This window comes from Diaporthe batatas (genome assembly GCF_019321695.1).
Source record: "Diaporthe batatas strain CRI 302-4 chromosome Unknown Contig00011, whole genome shotgun sequence".
Classification (NCBI taxonomy): domain Eukaryota; kingdom Fungi; phylum Ascomycota; class Sordariomycetes; order Diaporthales; family Diaporthaceae; genus Diaporthe; species Diaporthe batatas.
Window position 1 is genome coordinate 2,441,460 of NW_025408558.1, and position 15,838 is coordinate 2,457,297.

Sequence of the window (15,838 nt, forward strand, 5' to 3'; positions counted from 1 at the left end):
ATATAAAATATAAGCTTTTATTTCTATATATTAATAATATTTAATATATTAATAAATATAAAAGTTTTAATAATAAAAATCCTTTTATACCTTTTAATTTAAATATTACTTTTATACCCACTATAAAGTAAAAGGAATTAATAACCATAATTAATATATTATAAATATTAATCTATATACCTATATAGTCTTAATATAAAAGAATTATATTATAAAAAATTAAAAATAAAAGTAATATTTATTATTAATAAATTATTAAAAAATTAATTTAATTAATTAAAATCTTTTAATAAAACTAACTTAATAAAACTAATAAAAAGTTAATTAACTAACTAATTTAATAAGTTTCTTTTAATTTTATAAATCTTATAATAACAACTATAATATCAACTTTTATAACTCTCTAAACTTTAATAATATATAAAAGCTAACTTTCACTACCTTAAGTTAGCTTACAATCTAAATAAAAAAATTAATAAAAACTTTAAAATAAATAAAAATTAAAACACTTCCTTCAATAATTTAATATCCCTAATAACTATACTATTAATAATTAAAATTAAAATAATTAAAAGATTATATTATATAAATAATAAAAATATAAATTACATAATAAAAATTCTTACTATATAATAAACTTATTAAAAAATTAATAAATCCTCTTACCTATTAAAAATCTAGTATCTAACTAAATACTAAAATTTAAAATACTTAAAAGCTTCTAATAAACCTCAACTTATTTAATAAACTTATTTCTTTAAATAATAAAAACCTTATAAATTAATTACTTATCTTCCTTCTAATAAAAATATAAACCCACTTAAATATACTTTAAAATAATATAATAACCTTATAATTATAAATATAACCTATTAAACTAATAAACTATCTTAATATCTATTTACCCTTTTAATAATTAATAATAATAATAAATAGTACCCTAAAATATTCTTTCTAACTTAAAATTAATAAATACACCTAATTAAAACCTCACTAAATACTATATATAAATTAATACCTAACTAATAATTATACTAAATAATAATAAATAATTTAATAACTAAATAAAAAGTAATTTATTAATTCTATTATTTAAAAATCTTTTTATCTATTAATATATTTCTCTACTAAAAGCACTAAAAGTTATTAACTTACTACTATTTTACTTTATTAAAACTATTAAAAAGCTATTAATACCTTAAAAAGGTACTATATATTACATTTAATAAAAAAAAGTATTTAAAAAAGTATTAAAAGGTAATTAAAATAATTTTAAATAAAATAAAATTTAACTATATATATTAAATTAAAGCGCAAGTGGGCTAGTCAAGCGCCCAACTACAGGCCCAAGGAAGCACCTACGCGAAATAAAGGGAGATAGTAAAAATCTTTCAATTTAGATATATTTAAAAAAGAAATGAAAAAGGATTGAATTCTTCTAACTACCTAAAAGAAGGATAAATAGATATTTTTTATATAAGGTGTTTATAAATATAAAGGCCCTTACTAACTTATACCTCTACTAATATATATATATTTAAATATATAGGTGATAATATAAGTTTAATACCTATATAAATAAAAAATATTAAAAAAAGTATTAAAAAATATTATAATATAAATATAAAAATAAATAAAGTTAGATTTTAAAAATAAAATTAATATATTAAAAGCTATAAAATATATTATTATTTTTATAAGTTTTATTTAATTTTTAAATTATATTTTATATTTTAGTTTTTTAACTTTTATATAAGCTTATTTTTAAAAGTTAATATTATAATTTATTTATTAGTAAATATTATACTTTTATTTTAATTATAAGTAAAGCTAAAATATTTAAGTAAAGATGGTATTTATAATTCTTATAGTTAAAAAAATAGCTAATAAAGTAATTAAATTAATAATAGGCTAATATTAGTTATTATAATAAAAATAGTATTAATTGGCTTAAAGATTATAAAATTATATAAATTAATTATTATTATTATTATTAGTAATAAAAGGGATAATACTTTATATTTTAAAGGTATATAATAAGTACTTATTTTTTATATATGGCTTTTTATAGGAGTTATTTAGCCTAAAAAAACGCTTTTATATATATAAGTAATATTTAAAAGTATTAGTTTTTTTGCTTTTATTATAAAGCTTTATATAGGTATGCTTGGTAGTAGAGTTTTTAAAGAAATTTATTTTAAAATAAAATATAGGCTAGCAAGTTTAATAATTATATAAACTAGAATTTTAATAGTATTTTAAGTTTTTTAATAAAATTTAAGTTATTAGCTAATTATAAAGTAATATATAGTTATAATTAAAATTAAGCATTTTTTATAGCTAAATAGGTTAACTTTATTTTTAATAAAAAATTTAAAAATAGGTAAGTTAAATTAAGAAACTAGTTTGTAATTAGGTATAAAAATAGCTTTTATTTTAAGGGTATTATTTTTTTTATAATATTTGCCTTATTTAAAAACTTATAGTTTTTTAGGCTAGTAAAGTTAATAGCCTTTATTTTTAAATTTTATTTAAATAGCTATAATTATTATATCTTTTATTATATTCTTTTTTATTTTTATATTTTAAATAAGGTTTATTATAAATAAAAGGCTTTTTATTTAATTTATATATTTATAAAAGCTTTTAGGTAAAATAATTTTTTGTTTTTAAAAAAGTATTTAAAAGTTATTAATAATATAAAGGCTATTATTAAATGCTTTTAAAATTATATAATATTTAATAAATATATTATACTAAGAGTAGGTGCCTTATAATTCCTTTTATTTAAATATATACAAATAAAGTTATTTAACTATATATAATAATTATTAGAAAGGCTTTTATAACCTTTATAGTTTAAGTTAATTATAAAATCTTTTAAATTTATAATTAGCCTAATAAAATATATAGTACTTATTAGTGGCCATATAAATAATAAAGGTAATTAGCTATTTGTTTTTTAAGTTAGGTATTATATTTTTAATTATTATATTTTTTTTTATTAATAAGTTTAATTATAATATTAATAATATAGGCTATATTTTATAAATATTAACTAAAAAAACCTATTTTAGTTTAAATATAGGTACTAATTAGTTTTTAGTTATTTAAAATAAATTCCTTTAGCTTATAAAAAAATATAAAGTATTTTGCTAGGTAGGCGTTATAAACTCCATTTTTATATTTATTTTTTACTAGTAGGTTAGAAAAGAAGTAGTTAATAATATGCTTTATTTAAGGCCTTAGGGTTATATTTATATAAAAAAGGAAAGGATATTTTTTAATAAGTTTAATTAGATATAAAATTTTATTAAATTAATTATATAATATTTAAGTTTTTTTTAGAATTTTATTATTATTTAAGTAAATATAAAAAATATATAAGTCGTCTTATTTTATTATTTTTTTAAAAGTGCTATATTAAAGTAATTTTAGGCTAGTATATAATTTAATAAAAGGATTAAAAAGTCTATTTAATAGCAATATATTAAATAGTAGGGTAAATAAATTTAAATGATAAAAAGGGGTTTTATATATAAAAAGGAGCTTATAACTTTAGAAAATATTATATAGTTAATTAAAAAAAAAAGGAATATTATAAAAATTATTAATAAAAAGGGTTATAAATAATTAAGGCTTCTTATTATAATAATTAAAGTTAGATATATCTAGCAGTAATAAAAAGCAAGTAATCTTTTTCTTACTTGATATTTAAAGGAAGAAGTTGTTTAGGTTTTATTATTAATAGCAATTAAAAAACTTTTTACAACTTTTTTTATAAAGTAGTTATTAAAAAAAAAAAGGTTAAAATTAATTATATTAAGTTAAAAGTTACATTTTAAATTATTAGCTTATAAGCAGTTAAAATTATTATTAGTTTATTTTAAGTAGTTGCCTATTTAAGTAACTAGTAAGGTTAAGTAAATTATTAGCTTTTTTTTATAGCTTTTTATTACTTTTAGCTATTACTTAAATTTTTTTTTCTTTTTATATAACTTTTAACTCTTTTTCTTTTTTTCTTTATAATAATAATTTTAATTTTACAACTTTATTTTTATAAATCCTTTATTATATCTTTTAGTAATACTAGTAAATAAGCTAAATGTAAAATTATTTATTTAAGCTTTTAATAATTAATTAGGCTTAATATTAATATTAAATATGCTTGGTTTATAAAGGGAGTTACTTATTAAGGATAATATAAGTATTTAAATAATTAACTAATAAATTATAAATTAAGCTATTTTTATTTATATTATAAATATAAATAGAGGATTTACTTCTTATTATATTTAAAAGTTAGATAATATTAATAAGCTATTTAAATTAATAAATAATATTTTTATAATATTAGCAAGTTTATTACTTTTATACTAATTAACTTATATAAAATATTTTTATATATTATATTAAATTTTATTTCTTTAAGAATACTTTTAATAAATATTTATTTATTTATAGTAATATTAATTACTATTAGTTATACTATAAGGTTATTAAAATATAGCTTTTGCTTTTACTATATCTATTATTATATATTAACTATTTATATTTATAGAAATAGATATAGCAAAGTAATTTTATTTTATATTAATTACCCTTTTCTATTATATTTTTATTTTATAGTAATAGGTAAAACTTATATAAATTATATTTATTATATAAAGTTAGGTTATAAATATAATTATAGAAATTTAATATATATATATATAAATATGTTATTAAGTGGGTTGTAATAATATAACTTCCCTTTTTATTTGGTTTTTAGTTTTAATAGTTTTATAGGTTAATACTTTTTTATAAAGCTAATATGTTAAATTTTAGTTAAAGCAACTTTAAAAAAGTAATTAATTAAATAAAATATATAAAGAAATAATAAAAATAATAAGAGAAGCTTAATAAATTTTAAAAGTATAATAAAAGAGTAAAGTAATAAAAAAAATAATAAAAATAAAATTAAGGTTAGTAAATAAATAGGTGGATATTAAATTTAAATAAAGTAAAATGTTATTAAAGGTTAAAGTTTTTATATATTATAATAAAATTTTATAAGTTTTAGAATTATTAATAAAATTAAATAAAATAAATATATTATATTAAATAAAGGGTATATAAATATAATATTATAATATAAAAAAGAAAAATTAAAATAAGTAAATAAGTAAATATAATTTATATTTCTTTTATTAGGTTAAAGGCTTAATAAAATATAAAAATAATTAAATAAGGGAATTATTAGAAATTTTTAATAAAATTTTAATATATTATAATTATTAATAGGCTTTATTTTATTTAGCTTTTTTATATTAAAAATAAGTAATTAAATAATTTATTAGTTATAAAGATAAAAATAGGGTTAATAATTCTAAGTTAAAGATTTTATTATTTAATAATAAAAGTATTAAAAGTATATAAATAGTTTAAAATTATTTAGAAAGTCTTATTTAAATAGTAAATTAAATTTTAAAACTTAAAAGGGTTATTTTATAGGTTTTAATAAAAATAAGGTGGTTTTAGGTAATTAAGTTTTTATTTAAAAGAAATTTTATTTAAATTTTTACTAATATTTTTTAAAGTATAGGTATAAGTAGATATTATATATTTAGCTTTTATTTTTAATAAATAGTTTTAAGTTTCTTATTATAAATATTTCTTATAAAATTACTTTATTTAAGGTTTATAGATAATATATATTATTATTAGGGCTTTATAAATAATAAATAGACCTTTTATTAATAGGTTATTTTACTTTTATTAAATAATTTATTTTTATATATAATTATAAATAAAAATTATATTTTTAATTAAATATTATTTTTAATAATATATAGCATTTTTCCTTTTTAGCTTTATATTAGTAGAAGAGTTTAATAGCTTTAATTACTTTTAAATATTTTTACTTTATTTTTAAATATATTTAATTTAAATTAAAAGCTTTTTATAAACTAATTTAAATTTTAAAAGAAAACTTTATATAAGGATTTTTATTTTAATAAAATAATTAAATTCCATTTATAAATAAAATAAAATAATATATATTTATAAAAATACTATATAAAAGTTTTATTTATAAAAAGGGCAAGCTTAAGGTAGTAGATTTAGTTTTTTTTTTAATTTAAAAGTTTTTTTAATATTTAAGTAATATTATAATAGTTATTTTTAATAATTCTTTAAGCTTATAAATTATATTTTAAAACTTAAATATAAAGAATATTAAATGCCTAAAAATGTGCTTTAAATTTATATTAATTTTTAGGCCTACTATTAATTATTACTTTAAGAGAATAGCCTTTTTTAAGAAGAATTTCCTTAATAAAGAATTTTTTTAATTTAAGTATAATTATAACTTTAAGCGGTTAGCTAAGTAAAAAGCCTAAAAAGTTATACCTTGCCTTTATAAGATATTAGTTCTCTTTATATAAAGGTAAGTGCTAAATATTAATTTTAATAATGGAAAATAGTTGGCTAGGTATTAATAGTATAATTTCCTAGCCATATATTTTTAAATTAAATTATATATATTATAAATAATTAGAAATAACTTTCTAAACCTTAATATATATTTTCTTTTAATAATAATAATATTAAATTTTATATATAATTATATTCCTACCTTTATGTTTATAAAGTATATAGCAATTTTAAATAATTTATTTTTATAAAGCTAAATTATTTACTATTTGTTACCTTAGCTATTTTTCTTTTTTTTTTTTATAAAAACCATTAATTATTTAATATTTTAGTATCTTAGTTTTAAATTTATTATTATAATTAAAATAAACTATAAGGATAATATTATATAAAAGAAAATTTATATATTAGTTAGAAGTTATTATTTATTTATAATAGTTATTAAAAGTAGCTTTTAATTTATTTAAAATTAATAATATTAATTTATATATTATATTAGTTATTTAAATTTTTATTAGAGTTATAATTAAGTTATTTTAGGGCTAGTAGTTATAAAAGTATATTTACTATTAGATTTTTAAACCTAAAATATATTATATTTTAAAGTTAAAAGTTTAATAATTACTATTTACCTTATAATTAAAGTACTAGGCATGTTTAATATTTTTATTAATTTGGTTTACTAATACTTTTATATTTATTTCTAGTATAAATTAATAGCTAAAAGGTAATTTTTATTTTTTATTAAATAAAATACTCTTTAATATTCCTTTTATTATATTATATTTTATTTTACTACTATTTAAACTTCACTTTTATACTAGGCTGGCTTTTAATAGCTAAGGACTTTTTATATTAAAATTGCTTTTTATTTTATAAAACTTATATTTATTATTAAAATAATTTCTTTTATAGCCTTATTATAATTAAGGCTAATAAAAATAGGTTTTAATAAAAGCTTTTAATTAACTTTTTATTATACCTTATTTTAATTCTATTTAATAAAAAAGGTATTTTTTATAAGTTAAATAATAGTTATATAATTTATATAAATTTTTAAATTTAATAATTATAATAGCTAGCTATTTCAAAAAGATTTAATATTTTTAAACTTATATAATAAGTTTATTTTTAAATTTTATATATTTTTTTATTTTAAAATATATAGCCATTTATTTTATATAAATATTTAATAATATTAACTTGTTTTTATACTATTTTAATTTAAATATAAATATTATTGCCCTTATAAGTTTTATATTAAAAACCTTATTAAAATTTATAAAATATTTAATAATAAAGTATTAAACTTTAAGGAGTTTTAAAACTTTTTACTATAATATATTATAATAGGTTCTTTAATAATAATATTATTTATAAAGGCTTAATAGATTTATAAAATAAAATTAAATAAAAGTTATATAATAATATATAGAAATTAGGCTATTAAATTTATAGCTCCTATTAGTAATATTATTATTTTAAATAGCTTTAAGAGTATTAAAAGGTTATTATATTTTAGCTACTTTTTTAATTTAATTTAGTTATATTTTAAAAAATATTTAAAAGTAATAAAATTTAGCATATATTAAACTCTTTAAAAAATTAGTTAGTTAAAAGTAAAATAAATATATCTTTAATTATAAACTAATTATACTTTTATATATTATTAATTAATTTAAGCCCTTTATTTTTTTTTATAACTAAAAACTATTTGTTTTTATATAATAATTTAAACTCTTTAAGCACTTCTTTTTATAGCTATTTTTTAAATATTTTAATAACTTTATTTTAAAAAATGTGGGGTATTAGAATGCTTTAAGACTAAAATGGTTTATAAAAAATAGTTTTAATTTTTTATTTAGGTGCAACTTTTAAAATAATTTTACTAAAATGAAATTAATTTTAGGCTAAAGCTTCTTTCTAGTTGGTAAGCAAATATTAGAATATATCCTTTTTGGCCTTTATAAAATTATTATAATTTATTTTAAATAGAATGTTTTATTATTTATTTATAAGCTAAAAGCCTGGTAGTAATTTTATAAAATAAAGCTTAATTTATTAGTTATATTTTATTGCTAGTATATTTAATTATATAGCTTATATTTTTTTAAGCTTTTTATTTTTTTAATAAATTGTTCCTTTAAGTATTAATTTATTTATTTTAAATTTATTAATAGGCTTAACTTTTCTTTTAATTGCCTTATATATTATATTTATTAATTAAAAAAGTACTTAAACCCTTTATTATATAGCTACTATTATATATAAAAGCTTGTTAATATATAGGCTAATAATAATTATATTTATATTTCTTTTATTATTATTAAACTTTTTTATATATAGCTATTAACTTTGCTTTAATAAAAAAGTAAAATTATTTAATAAAAATAAAAATATTAGATATAAAGAGAAAAAGAATAAGTATATTTCTTTTTTTTAAAACCTTAATAACCTAATTAGGGATTTTCTTATTATTAACTACTAATTTTCCTAGCTTAAGGTTAGTAGTTAATTTTTTAACTATTTAGGTTATTTTATAGGTTAATTTAAATTAATTATAGCTATAAGTTAAACTTTATTAAATTTAAAACTTACCTTTATCTTACCCTTTTAAAAATAAATAAATATTATTTTAATTTAATTAAAAAAAAGCATTTTTAGCAAAACTTTATAATTAACTTCTTTTTAATTAATTATAAAAAAGTATATAATTTTAATATTTGGCTATATATATATTTGTTTTTATTATTTCAACTATATTAATTAATATGCTATTAAAAGTAATTAAAAAAAAAAAAGAAATATAAGATAATAAAAATTTATTATATATAGAGGTATTAATAATATTTATTATTACGCTAATATTAATTAGCACTTAAAACGCTTATATTTTTAGGCCACTAAATTATATAAATAATAGGTTGGTTTAAGCTATATATTTATTTAGTATTTAGTCCATTATAGCATTAAGCTTAGCAACCTTATTATTAATAATTTTATTACTAGGCTTATTATTTATAAAAAGAATATTAATTTAAAAAAAATTGGGAAGCCCTTACTTTTTAAAGAAATTAAATACCCTCTATATATTTAGGATTTTAGTTATAGTTATATTTCGCACTATTAAAAGGCGAAAAACAAATAAAGCTATATAAGCTATTCCCTAGCTAGTACTAGCTATTGGTTCCTTATTTATATATACTATTTTCTTTATTTTATTTTAAACTATTTAGATGTACTTAATAATATAATTATTTAGCTTTAAATAAATTATAATAAGTTTATTTTATATAAAACCTTTAAGTATTTTAAAAAACTATAAAATAACTAATTTTAAAATTAATATAAGATTTAATTATTTAGTTTTAGCCTTTAGCTTTTTTAATTTTATAAAGTTAACTTTTAGCTTAATAGTTTAAATATTTTTAAATTATATAGGTTTATTTAAATTTATAAAAGTTGTTAGGCAAACTTTTTTAAAGTTTGGTACTTATAAGTATTTTTTTTTAGGTTTTTTATTATATAAAATAGAAGAGGCAGCTTTTTAGTTTTTTTTTTTTATTTTATTAATATTAATTTTTAGCTAATTAACTAATAAATATAGTATTATTACCTACCCAGCTTTTTTATTTAAATATAAATATTTTATTAAAATATTAAGTTTTTTCTTTTAAATTAGCTATTATAACTAAGCTAATTTATTTCAAACCATATTATAAGTTAAAATAAAAGCTTTTAAGATTTATAAAGTATTTTATTAATAGCTAGATTTATATTTTTTATAAATTTTATTTTTAATTAGATTTATATATTTAAATATTTAAGCTTTATTAATACCCTTATTAAGGAAATATTTAAAATTTTATAAATATAAATAATAATTTTTATTAACTTATAATAGTTAACTATATAAAATTAAGGGTTTTATAATTTTTATTATACTTTATTTTTAATTTAAGCTAAAATTAATTTTTAAATAGTTTTTATAATATAAAACCTTTTATTCTTTATTAGTCTTAGCATTAAACATTTTATAATAAAATAATTAATATTTAAACAGCTATAATAATTTATTTTTATATTATTTTTTATAATATATTAATTTATAAGTTAGTTTAGCTATTAGTATTATTTAAATTATCTTTTATAGTTTTAAACTCTTTTAAATTATAGCCAAATTTTTATTACTTTTTATATTAGTTTATATAAGATACTTACATTATTAATAGTTATTAGTTTCTTGCCTTATAGTTTTTACCTATTTTAAAAGCGCTTTTTAGTTAATATTATACTTTATAATACTATATATATTTTATTTTAATGCAAATTATTTAGCTTATTTTTTTACCTACTATTTAAATATAGCTATTTTTATTTTTTTAAATTATTTAATTAGGTTTTTAATTTTTAAGGACTTATTAAAGTTTTTAAGAAATTTAATATTTACGAAATTGCTATTAAAAGTAGCATATTTTTATTTTATTATTATAGTTAACCAAATATTAGTTAACTAGTCTATTAAAGCTAGTTTAAACTTATAGGCTTTATTATTATAAATCTAATATATTCTAATATTTATAAATATTTTTATTAATTATATTAATAGATATTACTTAAAATATAGGGGGTACAAACTTATTATAGTTATATAGTTACTAAACGATTTTAATATTCATTTTAGCCTTATATTTAATAGCCTTTTAATTTTATTAAATTTTATTTTATATATTTTTATTATATTTTATAAATATTTTATTAGCTATAACTACTTTTTTTAAAAATATTTTATTTTAATATTATAATTTAAAGCTAGTTATTTTATAATATAAAAGGAAAGCTTTTTCTAAAAGTCTTTAACTAGCTCCTTATTTATTTAGTTAAGTTTATAAAGTAATTAATTATAGCTATAAATTATATATTATAGGGAGTTAATACTAATAATAAAGTAATTTAATATAAGTTATTTAAATTACTAATTAAAAATATATTATTAGCTAATATTTTTATTTTAAAATATATTTTTTAATTAAGTTTTTTAATTTGCCTAGCTACTTATATTAACTATATAAAAATTAATTTTAGCAGCTATTTTTAAAAAGGCTGCCAAACCTTTTAATATATTTAAAGCTAGTTTAAATAATATATTTAAAAAAAAGCAAGTATTATTAAAGTATTTTAAATAATTTATAATATTTTTATTTATAAAGAGTTTAAGTTTAAAATTATAAAAGTTTACTTAAATAGGTAAAGACTATTATACTCTTATAATAGACACTTATTTAAATAGTTATAATATAGGCTATAACAAATTGCTATTATTAAAGTTATTTTATTAATAATTATTTTCTAATATTAATAGTACTAAAAGTATTAAAATTAAAAGTATTAACTATTTAGGTAACCTTAATAAGCTTTAGCCTGAATTTACTATTATTATAGGTAGAAAATTACTAATAGTATTTTAAAAAAAGGAATTAAATTACCTATATTAATTTTAACCTTTTTTAAGTACTAAATTACATATATATATATAAATATTTATATAATAGCTTATTTATTAATAAAATAAAGAGTAAATAAATTTATTTAAAGTAAATTTCGTGTTAATTAACCTACCTAATAGTTTTATATAAGTAAAATAAGGTTAGCATTTTAATTAAGTTTATAGTTTTAGTATTTTATATTTATAAAGCATATTATAAGCCCCTTATTACTTAAATATTACTACTTTTAAATTTTTTAATAAAAGGTTTTATTTTTTAATTATTTTATGCTAAAATAGGTAAAAAATTACTTTACCTTTTTTTTAAAGTTTACTAGATTTTTATTTAAAAGCGCTTTAAAATTTTTTAGTATTTTAAATATTTTTTTATACTAATAAATTATTTTTTTTTATATTAAAATAGCAACTACTATTTTTAGTTAATAATTACTTTTAAATTTTTAAAAAGCTTGCTTTAATTTTCTTAATATATATAAGTAAAGCTATATATATAATTAGGTTATAAAAATAAGCTTTTTATTAATAGCTATTAAAAGACCCATAATTAGAAACCCATTTTTAATAGTTAGAATATCTAGTAAATATAGCTGTTAAGTATAAACGCATATATAAACTAGATTTTCTTTTTATATAAAAGGTTTTTTTATAGTTGTTTACCAATAAATTAAAGTATAAGTAGGCTAGTTAAACGCCTAACTATAGGCCCAAAAAAGCGCTTACGCGAAATAAAGGGAGATAGTAAAAATCTCTTAATTTAGACGTATTTAAAAGAGAAATAAAAAAGGATTGAATTCTTTTAACTACCTAAAAGAGGGGTAGGTAGGTATTTTTTATATAGGGTGTTTATAGGTATAAAGGCCCTTATTAACTTAATATAAATAACTAAAAAATAAATTATTAAATAACTATAATTAATAAACTTTATAAATAAAGTTAGTTTACCTTTTAATTAATAAAATAAAAATTAACTTACTTTAAATTTACTATTCCTCTCCTTATTTATATATTTATAACTTCTCCTTTTAAGAGCTTCTATAAATACTTAAAAAGTTAAAACTTTAAGGTAATATTTTATTACTTAGCCCTTATAAAAGTAATTTAATAATATCTTTATATAATATATTATTAATAAAAAGGCTAAATAATATTAAAAGTTTAAATATTATTTAAAACTATATATTATTACCTTTTACTTTAAAGCCTTAAAGTATCTACTATTAAACCTTTAATAATAAATTATTAAATAAATTAATAAAATAAAATAATAAAAAACTATAATAAACCTACTTTTATAAAGTTAATATTTAAACCTTTAAATACCTTTATAAAAATAATACTTTATAAGGATTATTTATATAAACCTTTAATAAAATATAACTTTAAAAGTAAGTTAATTTCTTTATAAATTATATAGTTATTTATTAAAATCTTTAAAAAGAAAGTTAAATAACTTTATAGTAACTTTAAAAGACCCTTTAATTAATAAGAGTCTTATTACTAAGAATTTCTTTTAATAAAAGTAATAATAAATAAATTACTAATTATTAACTTTAATAACTAATATTAAATTAAATAGATCCTTTAAAAATACTTCTTTATTAACTTTTATTAAACTAACCTATAAAATAACTAATTTAACTACCTTAAATAATTATAAGAGTATTTTTATAATATCTTATAAATATTAAAAGCTTATAGTAATAAAAATCTATTTATAAAGACCCTTTTAATAAAACTAATAAAAATAAAGATTTATAAAGTTATTATAATTAATATACTAATTATTATATCTATTATTAAATTAAATATAATTATATATATATAATTAATTAATTTATAACTTTATACTTTAAAATTCTTATTATTAATACTTTATAATTAATTAATTATAATACTTTTATACCTATACTTTATAAATAATTAATAGTTTAATAAACTACTCTATTAGCTTTTAAGAAGTAAATAATATAAATAACACTTATAATACTCTTTTTAAAGAGTAAATTAACTTTTAATACCCTCTTTAATAACTAATTAATTAATAATAACTTAAATATATAGATTAAATATATCCTTAATATAACAACTATATCTTTATTCTCTATATTATAAACTATTAATTATCTATAAATTAATCTAATAATAATAGTATTAATTTACTTCCCTTTACTAATAAATAAAAAAACTATATATAAACTTAATAATATATTTAAAGTTATATTTAATATAACCTCTTTTTAACTATAATTAATCTCTAATAATAATTATTAAAGAGAATATTAAAATAGACTTAATATTATAATAAATATTATATATTTTATTTAAAGGGGTATAGCTAACTAAAGACCCCTTATTGGGGTTATAGGAAAAGTAGGTAGTAGAGGATATAAGAAAGGTTAGAGAAAAGGTGTAAAAAAGCTTAATACATCTTGGCATAGAATAGGGGCCGCTTCCGGAATTGGCGATACGCTATTACCACGGTCAGTCCAGCCCTGGAAACGCCGTGCACACTGTCACAGGATTCTGTGAGAAGCCTGGGACAAAAAGCCCTGCGTTTTTATTTACTAACGTAATAGTTTGCAGACAACTATTACGGTGTCCCGAGGTGTCCCACATTTCGCCCTCCACAAGTCCATCCATGTTCACCTTTCAATACCCAAAGCGTCTTGTTTGGTGAAGTTTTGATCTTCCCGATAACAACAGGAACTGAGCACCCAACGAGTACTGCAATACGGTCTCCCACCTATGTCCCGACTGGTACAAATCCCAGAGACATTTCCGTTGTCGCAAACTTCCTGCTGTTTGATAACATAGGAAAGATAGAGTTGGACAGATGATTCTAAGCTTGACCCTTTGGTTTCCGCTTGTTGTGCTTGTGTCTGGCTTGATGATCTGTCGGAGGCCGTCCAAGTCGTCTGATATGTGACAGACTCTACCATTAACGATTCTCCTGTTACCTGTGACAGCCTTGACAAAGTTACATCCAAACTGGCCATCACTATTCATACCAATCTCCTTGATTCCTGGCAGATCCATCCATTCTTGCAAAGGCAGTTCGATTTTCGCGACGCTGGCATTGCAGAGGATCGTGCCTGTCTGCCCAACAGTTGGGCAAACTCGAGGTTATGAATATAACGGCATATGATGTCCAGCAAGCCACTGCTTCTCATGATATGAAGAACGGCTTGGCTGTATAGTTCTGTGACTGTGTTGTCGCTCGAGTAGTATGGTTTCCAATCAGGTCCGTCCATATCGCTGGCCATAGATAGGAACGCTAAAATGCCATCCCTAGGAACACAGGACCCAAAGGGAGAGAATTTGTCGAGCAGCATCTTAAGAATGAGAGCGTCAGCCTCAACCCTTCCTGACGCCTCGTAGACTTCCCAGAGGGTATCGATATTGTCTATGAGATCGAGAACCAGCGCGGGAAAGCAGTGCAGACAGGCTTCGGGGTTGTCGATAAACTCTCGACATATATTATCCTCATGTTCGTCCTTGCTTACATGGAGAGAATTTAATAATTATATATAATTATGTTAATTATTAAATAATAGATTTATATTGTTTTTAATTAGTAGCTTGAATTTTCGGTACACCTTCCTAATGTTCCATAGGCTGTGGAAGTGGTCACTTCTGTCGTCTCGCGAGGGCTGCTGTTGATGACGGCAATGTGTCAACTATTGTAGAGACTGTGGTACGGGACCATGCGCGCAACAACAAACTTTCATATCTAATAGTTCGCAGAGTGTTATCATCGGCCATCACAATGACACTATACCTCAATTGGGATCTATGAACTCATGTCAAATCACCGAGGGAGCAATTGAGGCTTAAGTCAAATTCTTCCTTGTCAATGGCATCGGAGCTATTTTTGGGCATCGCCTGCCGAAATCATTATTCTCACAGCCGTTCCCTTCG